Source organism: Palaemon carinicauda, chromosome 12 (assembly GCF_036898095.1).
Source record: "Palaemon carinicauda isolate YSFRI2023 chromosome 12, ASM3689809v2, whole genome shotgun sequence".
Lineage (NCBI taxonomy): Eukaryota > Metazoa > Arthropoda > Malacostraca > Decapoda > Palaemonidae > Palaemon > Palaemon carinicauda.
Genome location: NC_090736.1, coordinates 22,111,221 through 22,118,720, shown reverse-complemented (window position 1 = coordinate 22,118,720; position 7,500 = coordinate 22,111,221). Strand labels below are relative to the sequence as shown.

The 7,500-nt window shown below is 28.9% G+C and overlaps 1 pseudogene; it reads left to right on the top strand.

Moving 5' to 3' along the window:
* The window catches only part of LOC137650727 (hemicentin-2-like), a 350,211-nt pseudogene that overhangs the window by 269,434 nt on the left and 73,277 nt on the right, over nt 1-7,500 (top strand).

Below are 7,500 nucleotides of genomic sequence, written 5' to 3'. Positions count from 1 at the left end.
GACACAAAAGACTTGCATAATTGCTGCCCAATAAGTTTACTCTCCGTAATATTTAAAATATTTTCACAAATCATATTAGCACGAATAGAAAGACAGCTAGACTTTAATGAACCAAGAGAGCAGGCAGGCTTAAGAAGTGGGGAATCAACTTACTGACTTACTCGTGTAATTAACCAGCTGATTAAAAAAATCAACCGATAATGACAAACCAATACGTATGGTATTCATAAACTTTTATTAAGTTTTTGATACTGTCAAAACCTTAGTGGTCATGAAAGCCCTTCAAAGATAAGGAATAGATGAATCTTATGTTAGAACACATGAAGATATCTTTAAAGGAAGTACAGAAATCTTAAAACTAATAAGGATAGTGAGAAAATTTCGATTGAAAGGAGTTAGACAGGGAGACCCAATCCTCCTATATTATTCACAGCATGCCTAGATATCTTAAAGAATTCTAATTGGGAAACTCTAGGAAACAATATTGATTAGAAATACCTTAGCAACTTACTATTTGCAGATGACATAGTCGTGTTTAGTGAGTCATGGGAGGAATTAGCCCACAAAAGGTGATAGAAGATTTGATTAAAGAAAGCAGAAATTTACGACTGAAAATGAATATGAGTAAAACTTAGTGTATCATGGGAGGAATTACAAAAGAAGATAGAAGATTTGAATAGAGAAAGCACTAATGTAGGACTGAAAATGAATATGAGTAAAACTAAGATATTTTCAATGAAAATGCAGACAACAAATAAGAGTTATGGACGAACCTCTAGAGATTCTTCATGAATTACGTTCTTAGGACACACAGTAAGTGTTTCCCCAGGACAGGAGACCTAAGTTAAAAGATGGATAAGCATGGAATGGAGAGCATTTGGTAAACAAAATGAGATTATGAAACGTAAAATGCCACTTTCTCTAGAAAGAAAAGTATTTAATCAGATTGTCCTACCAGTATTAAATTATACATCAGAAACTAGGAGCCTCACTAAAGCCTTAAAAAATTAGCTAGTTATAACTCAGAGACCTATGGAAAGAATAATGATGAGAATAACAATAAGACACAGAAAAGACGCAACAACATCTAAGAAAAAGAAATATATATTGGCAGGACAAATGAGAATGACAGATTGGGTCCCTAGAGATTGCACAAGAAGCAGTGGAAAAAAAAAAGACGATGGATTAACCAATTAAAAAAGTTTGCGGGCAAGGACTGACATAGAAAGGTCATAAACAGACGCAAGTGCAAGGACAGGTCTGAGGCCTTTGTTCTGCGGTGGACTAGTAGCGGCTGATGATATATTTGTCTATGTATGTATGTATGTATGTGTATATATATATATATATATATATATATATATATATATATATATATATATATATATATATATATATATATATATATATGTGTGTGTGTGTGTGTGTGTGTGTGTGTGTGTGTGTTTGTGTTTGTGTGTATGTGTATGTTTGTGTGAGTGTGTATAGGTGTCTGTTGGTTTAGTTACAAGTTACCTCTGATATAACCTTATGATAGATGATGAGTTGGAACAGTTGCTATGAAAGACTTTTTCAAGACTATGCCAATGTGATGCATAATACTTATAACTGACTTTTATTTTTCATTAATCAATTTTTCAGAGGATTTTCAAATGAAACGGGATTAACATTTCTGCAGTTTTTCCTCGAAGAATAATCTAGCAAAACTAACATGTTAATAATTCCGAGCGAGAGATAATCGGCTACTCATGAATTAAATAATAAGCTTTTTACGTAAACCGATTACAAGAGTAAATACTCCTTTAAGTCTTGACTAATTCTTTTCATGGATTTCGAAGTAATAATAATGTATACTAATGGGAACAAGAATTCTCCAATCGGATTAATGCGAAATTAATTTAATACAAAATTGTTATTGAGATTTTCATTATTATTATTATTATCATTATTATTTCCTAAACTACAACCCTAGTTGGAAAAGCTGGATGCTATAAGCCCAAGGGCTTTAAAAGGGAAAATAGCCTTGGGAGGAACGGAAAATAAGGATAAACTAGAAAAAAAGTTTAAAAACAATATTAAAATAAATCTTTCATATATAGACTATAAAACATGAAAGTAACAAGAGAATTAAAACTTCGAAATAACAAAGAGAAAAAAGATAGAATAGTGAGTCCGAGTATATCCAATGCGCAGTATCCATTTATATTCAATTACAATACCTAAAGCTAAGCCAAAAACAACCAAATAGAAACATCTGTAATTACATAAAAAAAATTATTCTCGAAGTTTGCCATTGATATCAAATGTCGAACCTGTACGAATAGAGAGAGAGAAAAAAAAATAAATACCGAAGCGTGCTTTTCTATATAAAAAAAATCAACTTAATGAAATTCAATTTTAATGCCATAGGGTTTTTGTTCACGTCAATTACTTGATAGAAAATTTTTTCTGGTATTGACTTGACTACTTTCTTAAGTTTGCATTACGTAAAATGATCAATCGAAGTAATTCACATAACATTACATTACATTCTGACCTTTTTTATTTGTATTGTGTGCTTTGTAGCAAGTGAAAAAATGAAATCAACTACAGTATATGTATTCAGATGTAAGGCTGAGTTAAAAAAAATCGTAAACAAAGATGTTAAAATGATCGAAGAATTCTAGTATTATATATGTACGAGTGCAAGATATATATACACACACTCATATAATATATATATATATATATATATATATATATATATATATATATATATATATATATATATATATATATATATATATATGCATATATGTATATATATATATATATATATATATATGTATATATATATATATATATATATATATATATATATATATATATATATATATATATATATATATATACATAAGAGAGAGAGAGAGAGAGAGAGAGAGAGAGAGAGAGAGAGAGAGAGAGAGAGAGAGAGAGAGAGAGAGAGAGAGAATTCATGGATAAAACTTAAAAGTTTGCACAACTCATTTCCAGCAAATTTTCTATTGTATGTGGGATTGAGACATCACATGGAGTGCCTGCATACGAGTTGTTTGAACTCATAGAAAGAATGGACTTAGTTGGATAAATGGTACAATATTTATGGTTTTCCTTGCCAATTAGTTCTACTCTGAGCAGAAAAAAATCTCTAATAGTTATTACGCTTAGCTTTTTTAGTCTCCAGATTCCATGCTATCTACACAGAAAAATATACTCTTTCACGATCTGCATTTGCATGAGGCAGCGAAAGAATACCCCACAGCAATAGGTCCTGAGTAAGGAAAGATATAGCCTACTAGCCGTAACCATCTTTGAGTTTGCTTATTGCAATCTGTCAGGGATTTTATCAGTTTGTGCCACCTGCCTAATATGTACAGGGAGAGCTCAGTCTTGAGTTCTATATAAAGCCCTCCATTCATCATCTAAACTTTGAAGAGTATTCGAGCTTTAGCTAGAAATGATATACTGTCATTTCTGAAACTGAAAATTGAAGCTTTCAGAATCAAGTTCTCTCGTACTTGTATTGTACCCAACCTCTTTGTTGATTGGTCTTATGGTTAGTCGTATTAACCAATCACAGACACATGTATATCATAATTATGTACGATAATTGCTATTTCTTTGGAAGTGGAAATTTTGTTTGTGTGAGCTTGATAAATTTCCATAAATAACTGAAACCATATATATATATATATATATATATATATATATATATATATATATATATATATATATATATATATATATATATTCTCTTATTCATGGTCGTACAAATGATAAAAAAATCGTACAATTGAGCATATTTGACTAAAATGTTATAGGTCGTACAACACTGGGTCGTAGGTTGTAGAAAAGTCAAAATTGTCGTATGGGTATGACTTTTATCGTACATATGGCAACGCTGCTTCACTCTCTCTTCAATATAAGTTTTTATATTACCAGAGCAAGCATCCTCTTGCTTACCAAACTTATTCCTTGACATGCTGTTGATATATAACACGCAATTAAAGCTCACAAGTCCGAAAAGGTGACGAAATCGCTTCAAAATAATAAAGCACAATAAGAACAAAAACACTATATTGGAACTACGGGGTTCCATTACTCACCCATGGGAAGAGTGTTGCCATATCCATTGGGAAAACATGTTGTACGGCATACAAAACGAAAAGTAATGAAAAGAAATACAACTACTTAAAGGATGAATGCAAGAGAAGAAATGGTAAGGCAATTTCTAACCGTACCTTTAACCCTCTACCTGAGATTAGCCTTTAAATTGACCTGTAAACCGTTTAAAAGGATTCCTATCGAAAACCTCTTACGTGTGGCAATGGCTGAGACCCTGATGTTCCTGAACCACCATCAACCGGACGATCCTTACCACTTTATTAACGTCTATTTAGTCACCTAGATTATGGTTAAAGTCATCTATACGTATGTTTTTTAATTAGAAAATTTAAGGATGTGTAGATTTATTGATAAAATATATTTATCAAATTTTATCAAAAGGTGTTCTTTGTGTTGATAATTGATAGAAAATGTAGATATCATGGCATGAACATTTTACATTAGATCCATCTAAGAAGTTTTCTACATCTTAAACACAGTCTGAATCTAATCCTTATTCCTCAAGTTTCTACAGACTACTTCTCTATAAAGGTTTTTATCCCTTGAAGAATGCGAAATTAGTACCTGCTTAATTATAAATATTCCACATGAAATCCTTCCAACAAGTATTCTGCCAAATGAACACTTTATGGAGGTGTAGACATTTAGCCCTTTGAATCATCTCAATAGATATTTTGTCTCTTGAAAACAGGTCTTTTTATTTCGTGAACATCGCATAGGGTTACGGAAATTCAGTAAGAAAGAACCTCCTTAAATAATGAAATATATATATATATATATATATATATATATATATATATATATATATATATATATATATATATATATATATATATATATATGTATAGGTATATGTATATGTATATATAAATATATATATATATATATATATATATATTATATATATATATATATATATATATATATATATATATATATATATATATATATACATATATATATAATATATATATATATATATATATATATATGTATATATATATATATATATATATATATATATATATATATATAATATATATATATATATATATATATATATATATATATATATACGTTAGTGTGTGTATTTATTTCCTGTCATGATAAGAGAGGCTACCCGAGAGGTACACACAGAAACTACACTCCCCCACAAATTGCCGAACCAGCAGGCTGTAGTCAGGAAAGGGGGAGGGGGTATAAACGGTTAAATCTGTGTGAGTACGTGTTTTTATATCCATCTAAATATTCGGACGCCTTTTCGGGTATAATAATCTAGAATAATGAAGTTGTGGACATTTACTTATATACTGTAGATTCTTTAGTTAATAGTCCCTTCGGGCGATGAGGCTCAATACTAATATATGAATATGTGGGTAATTATTTTCAATCTACAGTAACTCTTTTTTTTCGTATCATTAGCGCAATATGAAAATTTATTATAATCATTGGAACCGAGGTAATATTATATATATATATATATATATATATATATATATATATATATATATATATATATATATATATATACATATATATATGCATATATATATATATATATATATATATATATATATATATATATATATATATATATATATATATATATATATATATATATAGTGGCAGAGTACAATACACAACGGCAGTTCCCTTTCTTTACTTTTCTGAGCAAATTCTTTGTGCATGTCTTTATATATTTCAACAAAATGATGATTTACTCAGCTATCGGCTATCTATTTGTTATAATTTCTTTTAATTTAACTTCTATGATCCTCATTGCTCTTTACTGTTAAGATTATTTATATGAACGCATTTGAAATAATAATGATAATAATAATAATAATAATATAATAATAATAATAATAATAATAATAATAATAATGATAATAATGATAAAGGTAATAATAATAATAATAACTACAGAGGGACTCGATAGAGCATGCGTTTTCCACGCCAAGAAGTCTTATAAAATGATAATAATAATAATAATAATAATAATAATAATAATGATAATAATAATAATAATAATAATAATAATAGCTAGAGGGGCCCTCAGTAGAGAGTATGCGTTCTCCACGCCAAGAAGTCTTTAATAATAATAATAATAATAATAATAATAATAATAATAATAATAATAATAATAATAACTAGAGCAGTACTCAATAGAGAGCATGCTTTCGCCACGACAAACAGACTTATCTTGCTTTTAACTCCACTACGTACATTTGTACCTCGATGTACTTTTTAAAAATTCTAATGGATTTGTCCTTGGGTCATACCCCCATATGTCTACCAACTTTCTTTAAAATTTATTCAGTAGGTTTTTTACGTAATTATATTCACAAACAGAAAATAAATTAACAAAATAATTTACTTAACATTGCTATTATTATCTAAGTACTGCTACATACTTGTACTTTGATGTACTTTAACCCAATGTTACAGATTTATTCTTACGTCGTACCAAACATAACTACAAAGTTTGGTCAAAATTGGTACAGTAGTTTTTGTGAAAAGTTGCTCACATCAAACATAGAAATAAGTAAACCAACTAAACAGACCGAAATCATAATAATAATAATAATAATAATAATAATAATAATAATAATAATAATAATAATAATAATAACATTGGCAACAACAACAACAACAACCACAACAACAACAACAACAACAATAATAATAATAATAATAATAATGATAATAATAATAATAATAATAATAATAATAATAATAATATCATTATAAACGTGCATACTCAAAGTTCAAAGTTCACTTATTCTCTGTTATAATTGCAGAGAAGGTGCCTACTCTCCCCTAGGCAAGTTTGAAAACTTTTCAATACCTTCTGCCAATAGAACGATGGGGTTTGAAAAAGCTCTTTGAAGTATCATGATGAATCTCAATAAAGAAAAGATCACAAGGATTCGAGATCACTTCAAGATCAAAAGATTCTGGCGAAAAAACCTATGGAAGAAAGGAAGTCGGTAGAAAAAAATTCGGTGATACAGTATCTCGATTTTTCTTATAATTTTTTTTATTTCATTTTTGAAGGTGCCTGTAAGTCTCTATAAATAAGCTTTTCTCCCCTCAATGGTTTTTTTTTTTAGTTTTTTTTTTTTTTTTCAGGACGATTAAAAAGGAGTTCATTATCAAAGGATCTCCATTTGAGGTTGAATTAAGAATAGTCAGGTCACGTCATTGAATGGTAAAAAAAAATTATAAAGAATGAATTCGAAAAGATTCTTTGTGAGAGACATACAGACAGACAGACATTACACGATGAATGGAGAAGATATTAGACTTTTGTCGGAGGCACCAAACGTTATTGAATAGTTGCAATGAAGCGCGGTT